This window comes from Suncus etruscus, chromosome 6, assembly GCF_024139225.1.
Source record: "Suncus etruscus isolate mSunEtr1 chromosome 6, mSunEtr1.pri.cur, whole genome shotgun sequence".
Lineage (NCBI taxonomy): Eukaryota > Metazoa > Chordata > Mammalia > Eulipotyphla > Soricidae > Suncus > Suncus etruscus.
The window spans coordinates 122,493,076-122,505,986 of record NC_064853.1 but is presented as its reverse complement, the minus strand read 5'-3'; the positions used below and the strand labels follow the sequence as shown (position 1 = coordinate 122,505,986).

The window sequence follows — 12,911 nt, the reverse complement described above, 5'->3', positions numbered from 1 at the left end:
TAATACACCTATGATGTAAGTGAATTCTTTTTTTTTTTTTTTTTTTGGGATACCATTTTGTAAGGACCACATGTTATAAGCCACATGTTAGGCTTTCTCAAGCCTATTTCCATTAACACCTCGAAAAATCACCAGGGAGTAGTAGGAAAGTACCCTAGACAACAGCCATTCATTTTAAAGATCATCAAAAAGATAGAACCTCCTTATCTCCTCCCTATATAATTTGACTCATGACCTTGGGTGGGGTTCATCTCCTGCAAAAGTCAATCCTGGCCAGTCAGTTTGGAGCTGTTGGTGGATGGATTAAAGTTTTGTTCAACTTTAATTCAATTGTGTGGTCTTGATTTTTGACCCCAGAACCTCACATGAAGACTACCAGGAGGAATTCATAAACTCTGAGTCAGGAATAACTCCTGAGCATCTCCAGGTATGGTCCAAACCTTCACCCCTAAAAAGAAATACAGCTATCTGGATTGGTGGTAATAGTAAAAACAATGATAGTAGTAGTAGAAGTACTACAACAACTACTACTAGAAGTAGCAGCAGCAGCAGCAGTAGTAGTACCTACTAATAGGCAGACCTGAGGGCTAACTATTATGTATGTCATAGCTAAAGGTTTTCTTAACCTGTTGCTCATTTTATAGATGAGCATTAATGAGGTTGCCTTATTTCTAAGTAATATATAGCACATGTGCAGCTTCATGACAGCCTCCTCACTTCTCTGGGCATGGTATTTCTCATTTGTATAGTAAGAACAACCCCTATCTTGTAGCCACCAATGTTAGAAGAGGCAGCACTTGGAGTGTTCAGTCCCCTCACCCCACCCAACCCCACTCCACCTCACCCCACCTCACCCCACCCCACCATTAGCCTTTGCTCTGGAGAAAACTTGAAGGATGGGCAGGGGGAGTCACTATCTCCCTTTTGTAGGATTCAGTCCCACTTACAGTCAGAGATGAACTCACTGAGGAGGCTCAGTCCAGCAGCAATTTGAACAATCAGTATGAGGGAGGTGGCAAAAATGAAAGACCAGAAGCGGTGGATTCTACTTCACAGTTAAACAAGGGGAATAAAATCGGATGTTTTCCTGAGCTCAGAATAAAGGAGTGGAAAATCTACCTCCCTTCTCAGGCGGTGCATTTAATTTCCAAATAGGGCAATGTTCTTTTTAAGGGAAATGTTAAGCAGGGATTAAGGACATGATGGGCTGTGTAACTCTATCCTCAGACCTTTCATTGTTAATAGTATTATTTTTGGCGGGCAGCTGTGTAGAGATGTGGGAAAAGCCAAAGTCTTATGTAAATGAGAATCGACACACACTGATAAACTGAGCGCCAGACCTGAGGTCTTAATTACACAGGAGTCTAGATGTCAAAATGAATGCGGCTTATTGACGACCCGACATTTCACTTCGCATTAAGTTGGATGACCTTCTTCCGGGAGTGGAGAGCAAAGCACAGGTTTCTCATTACCCAGGGCCAAGTTCACAATGACAAAGGGCTATGGTCATGCCTGGACTCTTTCCTGGGTAGAACAGATCGCTGAGCCCTGGCACCTCACCTGGCCAAGGTGCTTCCAGTTAATGGGCTGAGGGTGCCTATGGCAGGTGGTGGCTCTGTGCCCACCCCTCCTTTAGTCTGATGAAATTGGTGGCAACTGAAATTCTGTTGTCACCAGCATTATCTCATGTCAACAGCCAATACTCATTTGGGATACATAAGAGCACTGGACATTTCACTTTCTAAGACTGAGAAACTTGCAGAGTTGGGAAACACTAAACATCCATGTGGCCAGGGATAGGAACACACGTGGGTGGGCAGCACCAGCAGGCCCGACTCTGGGGAGGTCGCAATTCTGATACTTGGCTCATGTCCCTGTTCATTAGCAGGGACTGTTCTCCTAGTGGGGTATAAGCGATGTGTTGAAAAGGAGAGACCACATTGAGGCTGGGGCATAACCAAATAGTCACGGGTGTTAGGCTCTTTATCTTGGAATAGAAAAATAATACACCCTCTTCCTTTGCTTATACCAATTAAAGTGTCAGGAAGGAGCTCCAAGGCAGCTTTGACACATGATGTGGTGCCTGTGTGACTTGTCATGTTTCACCAGGACATCAAAAGGCCTGCCAAGCAGGACAGAAAAGGGTCTTTAAGTACATGCCCACTGCGGGTTGATTCCTAACTACAGCTGCTTCATCCGCAGACTCATATTCACCAAGACATGAAGCTACCAGGCTGCTGAGTAAATGGGGATGGGATTCCTAACCTGATGCAGGATGGAGGGGAAACTGAACCAGATGTACCTCCTCAGGAACCCACATTCCCATGATGTCTGCATGGTGACAGCATCCTCCTGTGAGGGTCTGTGGGAGGCAGTGTCCCAGTCACTGATGTGGCACTGGGTCATTTATGAGTGTCTCATGACTTACTTTCTCACTGTTGTGTTTGCACTATTATTTAACAACTTTGTGTAATTCTCCCTTCAAATAAACCTCAGCATTCAACTCTGAGGTCACATGCAGCTTCTGTGTGAGTCTGACTGAGCAGAGCCAGGACACATTGGCTGGCCTGTTTTCCTAACTTGAAATCTCTCATGCAACAACACTATGTTTACAGAACATTAAACAAAAATCCAGTATTAGAAAACAAACATGGTGTGGTTTGTTTAGTAGAGATGAACTTCTTGGGAGTCTCAGTGTTTACTCTGTTTATATTTATCTTGTCCAAAGTAGCAACTCAGTTTGTTAATGGACACCATAACTGTGGATTAAAATTTGAGTTTAATCTGAAGAGAACCCTCAATGCTTAGAACAGTGCGGCAGCAGCTCCTCAATACTGAAATATAAGCATTGAAGGTCCATGCACACACATCATAGACACATCTATCTACATGCCTAAAGATGACATTTTCCAAATAGAACTATATGCAGATACACTATACTATATACACTATATACTCCTGACTATATAGAAAGAGATGCTAAGTGGACACCTATATACAAAGAGAAGAAAACATGGGTTGGCAAATTGGCAAGAAGAGCCACTTTGTGGAAAGGAATAACCGAGAGCAGTGTGCCCTGTTCTTGTCTCTGGTCCACACTTCACTTCTTTGTTCCCATACTCATATCTACTGGCAGGCAACAATACCAATGAGGGTCAGTTTTACCAAGGTGACACAGCAAATCAGTGACAGAAGATTCAAAGACCAGATGGCAGAATTTTCTTTTTACCACACCATGCCAGAGAGGACTAAGAGGATGAAAGTTTTCCTATCAAATACCCCTGGTAAGTTTCAGGCAAGATTCTGTTTGCTAATGAACTTTAAGGGAATGCTAACTCCCTCCTGGAGAGAGGTGAGCACAGGGGCCTCACCTGCTGGAGCTGATGCATGTAGCCTGTGCTCATTCAAAGACCTAAGAGCAGAATGGTACTGACACAAGGGGGAACCACAGGAAAACCCCAGAGAAACAGAGCAAGAGCCCTCTATTACCTCATTCCAGAAGCATCCCTCATCTAAAGCTTGTATACAATAGCAAGTGCCATTCTTTGATCAAACTCCAGTGAGCACTGCTCCATTACTTGCTACCGGGGGCACCTGGCTAATGCCTCCTCTTCACGTGATCAAATGGCAATAGACTTTACCTTGGATGAAAATAAAAATAAAAATGGCTCTTTTTAATTGAGGTCAGTATTTAATCCACACAATTGGGCCGAAACTGGAGAGGAAATGCTCATCTTATGCACCACCACTGTGTAGGAGCACTTTCAAATCACCAATTGTAATAAATTTAGATGTGTTGAAGGGGCTATAAAGAGGTTAACATGAAGTTAAAAAAGAAAGAATGAGAACATGATTCTAGTAGCTCTACCCAGGGTTTGGTTTGACTCTGGAAGAAGCAGGACTTGCATCTTGTACCATCATATATACCATCATAGTCTGTCAGCTCTGTTTGGGAATTTCCCCATCACCTCTGCATGTTGACACGACTTTAATGTTTCTCTACATTGACTCAATAAAAGGTTTTATTTTTCCTAGTGACATGGCATTGCTTATCTGTATATATTCCACAGTGAGAAGGCTGAGTTATTCTAATAGTCCATTTTTGTTAACTATAAAGCCGATAAGTTTGTACATATACAGCTCAATTATTTCTCAGGAAATAAAACCAGAAAAAGGACTTTCCCTGCAACAACCCAAGACAGTTTTCCATATAGAGATTAAGGTTGAGGTGTGGGTTTCTTCTTTCAGCCAAACCCTCACACACACACACACACACATCCACCCTTGACAACTTAATTTCCTGTCCTCTTTGGGAGACAGACGGATGAATATTTAGTGTAGAACATGATTGTGATTAAGCTTCCAAATGTATCTTCATCTGGATTCCAGCTGGTGTGGCATCTCAATTACTCCATCCCCCTATGGAACTGTCTTATTGATGTAGTAAGCTTTGCTGATGGAACTGGGTTAAAAATCTCCCAGAACTCTATGAAACTTCTGACCTCAATCAATTATCCTTAATAAAGGGAAAATAAAACAGACTATGCATACATTATAACCTGAAGAGGTCTACCAATAGGTATCAGACTGACCATAGCTGATTAGCTTCCCTCAATGGGCAGAAATCATTCTTACTTATTTCTCTTTTCCACTTCTGAAAATGATGATAGATGCATAACTAGGAGGCAGATGAATGCTGGTGGAGGTGGTGCTTAATAGGTGAACTGTCAATACAACATGAAGAAGATTGCCCACAATTTCTTAATAGAACAAGACTGTCACTCTTTCCATGATTTCCACTGACATTCTGCCCAAATGAAATTATGAAAATGCAGTATTTTTTGAGTCAGTTCGCAATGTCTTGAATAGATGTGTTTTCTTGAAGTATCATTTCTTCTGAAAAGAAGTCCCAACTAATTCGCAAGGTCCCTCTGACACTTCCTAAATCACTCAACAGTCACCAGGATATGTGTAGGCTGAGCTCTGTAAAACAAGACAGAGACACAGAACAATTCCCTGTTGCCCAGGAACACAGGCTATTGAGGCGAATGGCATGTACACAGGCCACCACAATTGAGTGTGCACTGAGTTGGCATGAGGGAGCACCAGATACTAAGGGGAGTATCCTCAGGACTGGCAGAGACCACAGATGGGAAGCTGGAACATGAAGGTCTTCAAAGCATTTCTTTTTTTTTTTTTTTGGGTCACACCCGATGGTGCTCAGGGGTTACTCCTGGCTGTCTGCTCAGAAATAGCTCCTGGCAGGCACGGGGGACCATATGGGACACCGGGATTCGAACCAACCACCTTTGGTCCTGGATCGGCTGCTTGCAAGGCAAACACCGCTGTGCTATCTCTCCGGGCCCCAAAGCATTTCTTTTGACTCATGAGTTTGCAGTGGATCTGCAGACAGACCATGTCTCCTAAATGACCCAACCACAGTCCTCCTGCCATGTTCCCCATCTTCCTCCCTTCCTCCCTGTTAAAGTAAATGTCAGACCCTCCTCAATTCTTAAATTTGCAATCCATTTAAGGGTGACATATCTGTGAAAGCTAACTGGTATCTTTGATTATTTTCCTGCCACTGATATACTGTTTGATAAATGGTTATGGATGATTATGGGCTTTACTTCACACTGCAGGATAGCATGGATGCTAAGCGATGATGGAGAGTGGGTCTGAGAAACAAAGTAGCAAGAAATAAGGTTAAGTTTCGTATAAGAGGCTAACCATGAAGCAAGTACTCCCTACTACTCCTAGTCAAGTCTAAGATACCAGACTATGAGGATTCCTCTTTGAAACCCAAATGGGTTGGGCAAACCCCCAAGCACTATTCATGGCTTAGGAATGACAAAATACCAATTAAATGATGAATTTATTCCCTCATTCATATAGCTGCTCTAAGGGACATACTCTGTCCAAGAGGGCAGCCACTACTGTTCCCATTCATCCTGGTCCATTGGGCATGTGCAAGGCAAATAGAAAATGCAGGAAAAATGGGATTGGCCAGCTCATAGGCCCTACAGAGAACTTTCAGAGTTTCCAAACATCATTCTTCCAGACAGACCAAGGAGAAAATTGAAATCCTCTAATACCGCATACAGAGAAACAAAAATAAAGAAAACCCCAGAAACTGGGAGAGGCAGCAGGAGTGGTGGCCTGGAGCACTAAGAACTCATGAAAACTGAGTGCAGTTCCCAAAGTCAACACCAGTTAGGACTGTTATACAAACAAGAAGTTCTCAGTTGCACTATTAAAAACACTGCTATAAGAAAGCAGTTCATTTCAAAGATTCTGCTCCAGAAGTTATCAAAGACAGATGTGCTACAGGAATGTCTCTATCAAATCCAGTGCCATCTGCTCTCCAAGGACTATCATTACCATCATTATTATGATCTGAGCACTTTTGCTTTCATTTTAACCTAAACATTTTTTTTTGTGAGATTTCTCCTAAAAGCCCGAGAGAGAATACAGTTTATGAAATTCCTTCTTTCCCCCAGAAGCCAGCATCTCCTTTGACCTAGAAATTCCAGGCTTCCACATACATCAGTTACATCAAGAGGTGTTTATCACTATTTGTTGCCCTTCCTAGCAATTGCCAACTGGAATATCCCACTGTGACATTTCTCAAGCAAAAGCAGAATATTGGGGGCCTGGGATTTTGGACAGGTGTGTCCCATATTAAGGAGCCCACTATTCAAAAATAACAAGTATATAAACCAGATAATACCTAATTATACACTTAGATAATACCTAAGTGTGAATCCACTTATGTAAGAGGACTCACTTCTGGACTCCTTAAATATAAGCTCCCCAATCTAGTTATATGCTTCACTGTTCAATAAAAAATAAGAAAGGCCTTGAGTAGCACCATTTTCTGGAACACACCTATTCACTAAAGAAAGGTACATTTATTATTCTACTGTTGCTCCAAATGACTTTCTTTTATTACTGCCTCTATTTATGTGACTTTCCCTTTACTTAAGTAACCTCATTTACTTCTCAAAACAGCCCTACAATCGGCGTATCAGCATCTCATTTTATATGGAGAAAAATGACTTGCCTGAGGTCTCATAAGCCACAGCGGAATTGGAATCCAAGTGAGAGTCTGTTCTGCTTTGCTCTCCACTATTTCCATCTTGTTAGATATCAGTCAATGATTTTACTCTTAAAGCCTCATTAATTTGTCTGAGATACATGACAGCTTACATTTGCTTGAAAAGTTTGAATTGCAAACCATGTTCAAAATCATCTACTATGTGCTGGTGATGCAAGAGTTTGCTGCATATCCTTCAGGATCGAATCTCATGAGACTACGGGCATAATCACAGACACCAGAAATAGAGTTAAAATACATGAAAATATTTAATTCTTTTAAGTTGGTTTAGTACAACTTGATAGTATTCATGTCAAATTTTCTTCTGAGGACACTTAAAACTGACTTTTAATGAGGGGCCACAAATGATTCCATTGTAAAGTGTTTGAAGTGATTAAATTTTGCTTTTAATTTCTTCTAAATATATATATATATATATATACACACACACATGTCAAACTGGTTTATAAAGAAAATCAAGGGACTTTCCTATGAAAGGAGACATCTCCTTGCTTATTCTTTTTTGTTGTTGTTTTTGGGGCTACACCTGGTGATGCTCAGATGTTACTCTTGGCTCTGTGCTCAGAAATTGCTCCTGGCTAGGGGGACCATATGGTACGCTGAGGATCTAACTTTGGTCTATCCTGGGTCAGCTGCATGCAAGGCAAATGCCCTACTGCTGCATTTCACTCCAGCCCTTATTATTTTTTTAATCAGACCTGGAGACTATAAGAGACAATATTACACTTTTTTTTGTCTTCCTTTGTATTCTAAGAAAAATTCTGGACTGTAGATGGAAGAGATATATACTGATAGCAACAATGAATGGAGAGAAGTGGAAAAGTCAATGTGGTGAAATTAATACACTAATGGATGCTAGAAAGGTCACCCACTTGAGGCAGTAGAATTGCTCTACTTAAAATGGAGAACAATTGATATTGACAAAGAGATGGAAAAACTAGAACATTCAGCACAACCATAAATGGCACACCACTGTGGAAAATGATTTGGTCACTTCTCTAAAAGTTAAACTACCATATGACTGATGAAGATCCTTCTGGATGTATACCCAAGACAACTGAAAGCACACAGCTACACAGAAATATGTGCATGGTTATTCATAGCAGCATTATAGGCAACAGGCAAAAGAAATAACCCAAAAGCCCATTAAATGAAGAATGGCTAAATCTAAAGTAGTACAGCCATTCAGTGGAATCTTCTTTAACCACAGAAGAAATGACATTGATTTGCATGCTATGGCATGAATAAATAAATAAATAAATAAATAAATAAAGCCAGATGAAGGCAGTTGGCTTAGAAGGAAAACCAATCACATGTTGTGTGGTTCATTTACATGAAATTTTCAGAACAGGTAAATCATATATATACATCAATTATATATATATAAATATATATAAATCAATTATATATATATACAGTAGATAGTATTTGCCAAGAATGTGGGAAATAAGTAGAGATACTAATTAATATGTAATAGAAGACCCTGGAGTTAGATTTGGTGGTAACTGGGTGCAAAAGTGAGTGTATGTACCTGAACCCACTCAACTATGTACTTCAAGATGGTGAATATTGTGTTATTTAAACATTAATATCCAGGAGGCAAATAAAAGGAAAAAGAAAGGGCAAGAGTTTGGTGGAAAGAGAATGTCCCCAAACACTGGTTTTGCTGGAAAGAGTATGACCTCAGACTATGGTGCTTTCCTAACTTTTTAACAGAGAAAGAACCCAGCTCAGGATTTCTGTAGAAGATACCAGTTACATTTTTGCAACATCAACAGGAACAGTTGCACTGGTGAAGGGGGGGTATTCTTTTTGTGACTGAAATCCAAGTACAGTCATGTTTGTAATCACGGTGTTTAAATAAAAAAAAAAGAAAGAAAAAAAACCCGGAGCAGTCAGTGAGAACTTCTTTAGCATCCCACTGGGAAAACCAGTGATCCCATCTGTCACAGCCAGAGTAGGCCTCTTCTCTGGTTCCTGTTGGGTCATGTTAAGGACTCAGTGGGGTCAGTGGCTCTATATGAGGGCCTGAAATAGCTGCAGCTGGACACGGGAATGAGACAACCAGGTTTTCCCTGAGGAAAAGCTCCTGGGAGCGGTGCAATTTATTTCCAAGAATTTCAAGTATTCAGACACTGTGGATGGTTGTAAAAAGGCCTCCTATTTGGTTTTTAGGTTATTTCTGACAACAATAGTGGATAACAATACATTCCTATGTGTCTTGTCACACTGACACGATTTAAACTGGAGATTGGGTGGGAGACCCCTTTAAATCCACAGAGAGGTAAGCTCGTCTGGAAATGGAGGTGAGATGTAACCTTGAAATGTGCAGTTAGGCAAATCTATACTGGCTATTTCTTCACCGCTACAGATTTCTTTCCACTGTAGGAATTAAAATGCAGAATATACAGAAGAAAAAATGATGTGAAAGAAGCAATTCACGTGCAACAAGTACCAGGATTTTAAAACCTGGGGTTACATTTACACACTTCCAAGAACATATCTGGCATGCAGCAGTTACTCAATGGGGATTTGCTGAATGAATGAATGAACGAATGAGCAAGTGTGTGATATAACTGAGCAATTATTATGAGCTACACATGTTACTTATCCATGATCTATTTTTTGGAGATTCTCTCAAGCAGTGCTGAAGAGGCAATGGGACTATTCTAGAAGTTTCTGGTCCACCAGTGGTTCAATGCAAAGGCTATATGTATCCTGGGTGTCAGGAATTACCCCCACCCCAGGCCTCCAGGCTGTACTTGGTGATGCTTCAGGGACCATGTGGTACTAAGGATAAAATTGACATTGGACTTATGAAAGACAAGTGCCTTAATCCTTGTACTATCTCTCCCGCTCCACAGGATCATATGTGAAAAGGCACAAAGCGTTATTATCCAAAATAATAAAGCTTATAAATTATAGATCCAGGATCCAAAATACAGAAAGGATTACACTCTCTGTCTCACTACAGTGAATCCAGGCTCATACACTGCACCCCCATTCACCCAGAGTTGACCCTCTTAGCAGCCAATAGACCAGCTGCTGGTTTAGGCTTTTCTTGTCACCTCTGCACTGCTGAGCCTTCTCCATAGGGGAAGTGACTGTGTGTCACTCATTGTTGCATCCTTGGGGAGAAAGGGAGCACTAGACCTCAGTGTACAACTCTACTTTAACTTGATGGATGGACAAACGAACAGGCTTGAGGAGCAGAAGTTAGATAGATGAGGGAGAGAGAGGGCAAAGTCTAAAAAGGCTTTCGTGGAAAAGGCAAAAGTCTGAGATAGTGTGTGGATGCAGCACTTTCTTCCAGGGGTACCATGTTTGTGTGCTTAGCTGCAGGTAAAGGGGCAGGCATTGCGTAGGGGGACTATAACAAGCAGAGGACCTCAAAGCAAATTATGGGGTACCAGGGTCTGGAGGTGAAACATCTGTACAGCACATGAGAGCTGCAGATGAAAGGCCCGCATAGAAAAGCAAAGATCACAGCACCCTTTTGGTGGAAATGAAACATTCTTAAATTAATCCAAGAAGGGAGGTGAGGCTCCTGGAAGGGAACCCAGGGCAGAATGTGTTGACACTGCTTTAAAAGCAAGCAAGTCAGTGAGCAGAAACATGGTGATGAGAAAGATAGAGACAGAGACAGACAGAGAAAGAGACAGAGAGACAGAGGCACAGAGAGGACCCCCATCAGAGCTGAGGACTCTGGAACGGATGTGTCAGCAGACCAAACCATTTGCAAAAGCATGAAGACAGCCAGGAAAGAAAGGGTTGGCAGTCACTTTCTCCTTCCCTTCCCCTTTCTTAAGAGTGCTGGAATCTCTTCAGAAAGCAACGTACCCCTCCAGCCCCTTGTGAACGGGCTCGCTCTATCTCACCATCTTTCTCACAGCTAAGCCTTGTTCTTGCAGTATTATGAGCCCCATGTGTGCAAAATTAAAAACAAAAGTGATTTCTTTTTAGAGATAATTCTTCTGCCCCACTTTTTCCTCCACACAACCCCTCTCCATCCACCAAGCACCCCACTGTTTCAGGCTCCCTCCTCCAGGTCTCCATCCTACTCAGCATGCCCCAGACTGCCAGAAATCCCATTTGCTTTCCATATTCGGAGCTTTGCCACAGGGGATCTGCTCCAGCTACAGTCAGGACACACTAATTCTGACATTTATACTGGCAATTGTATTTCTTTAAAAAGAATTCAAGTTCTACTTGTAGAATGGGGAAAAAATAACAACAACAATAAAAACATGCAACAACCCAGAGAGGAAAATTTCTACTTTGAGGATTCTATAGCCATCTCAGACTCACAACCTCCAAATGGTACTTGCTGACTTCTCTCTGCTATCTTCTTTAGATCCTCAGTGTTGCAACCAGCACTCTTTTCAACTCAGTGGTAGCTACCTTAAGCCTCAGACATAGTTACCCCTCTACCACTGTTGACTTTTTCAAATTTATCTTCAAGTTTCATGAACTTTACAGTTAAAAGTGTCTTTTGTACTCAACTTTTTACTCCCATTTCTGCTTCTGTTTTAGGGTGAGCCCTAATACCCATCTGGTGTCTCTACTTTTAGCCCCACACAGAATGGTCACAGAATGGTTCTCATCTATCTCTCCATTCAGCCTTATAACCTTTATTGCATACAATTCATTCATGACTTAAGCCAATCCAATCCATCTACCCTACTGCACCATCAACCCTCAGCAGTCTGTGTGCTTTAGGGTTTTCCTGCCTTTCCCATGTTGCTGACATCTCTTTCCCTGCCAGGATGCCATTTTCAAATGGCACTCAGCCCTGCAAAAGTTGTGCTTCTAGAAGACAAGCAAGCTGAGAGCAGGACTGGGATACAGGATGAAAGGAGAGGAAGGAAGGAGAGGGAAGGAGGAAATACTGTGGAAGAAATGTTCATTTAAGTGTCTTCCACCCCTGGAGTAAGGTCCTACAAGAAGAAGGGAATCTAAGCATAGGATCTGCAGCAGCTGAAAGTCTCACTACTCACTGTGTGAGCTAAAACTCTTTCTTGGGGGGAATTATACCTAAAGGTGCTCAGGGCTTACTCCTGATTCTGTGCTTAGGGTTTGGGTGTTGGGGATTACACATAGATTGAACATGTGCAAGGCAGTGTACCCCACTGTACTCTCTCTCCAAACCTGAGCTCAAACTCTTTAGATCTTAGTGTTCAGGATCCAATTTCCACGGTGCTCTGGGGACCATGCAGTATGGGGGATCAAATCTAGGGCTTACAAATATAAAGCAATCTTCTCATTTTTTAGCAGAGGAGTGTAAGGTAGTCTACTGAGCTGACTGAAGGTTGGACCAATTGGGATAAAATAGAAAGCATGTTGATTATAGTGTCGCACATCTGCCAAGCATTCAATAAATGATACTTTATATCATTACTCCTTAGCTCTCCTTGAATACAGATCCTCAAACTTTATGGCCATTTCTGTCCTGAGGAAGCCAGTAGACTAATTAGGGTGGCAGATGAAGTGTGACAATCTAAAAAGGAAACTGATTTTCTTCAATTGCATGTTTCAGGTCATTAGCATTCCCAATAGGCAGGACTGCTCAAAGCCAAAGGTATTTGTTTTGCCTACAGACTTCTTCCAGTGTCACTGCCAATGACTAAAACAAGGTTTGTACATATTAGGTCTGAGGAGAGAAGGCCAGGCAGATAGAAAACACATACCCAGATCCTAGCATAGTAAAACACAGGAAATGCTATGGTATTTTTGCCTCAGGCAGTAATTACTGTCATATGACATCCCAGCGACTGGTTCTATCTCATCTCTCTCA

General features: G+C 41.7%; 1 protein-coding gene across 1 annotated transcript in view; it reads right to left on the bottom strand.

Annotated features, from left to right (window-relative positions):
• SLIT3 (slit guidance ligand 3) overlaps window positions 1-12,911 on the bottom strand; it is a 527,919-nt gene that overhangs the window by 263,149 nt on the left and 251,859 nt on the right. The window lies entirely within an intron of this gene.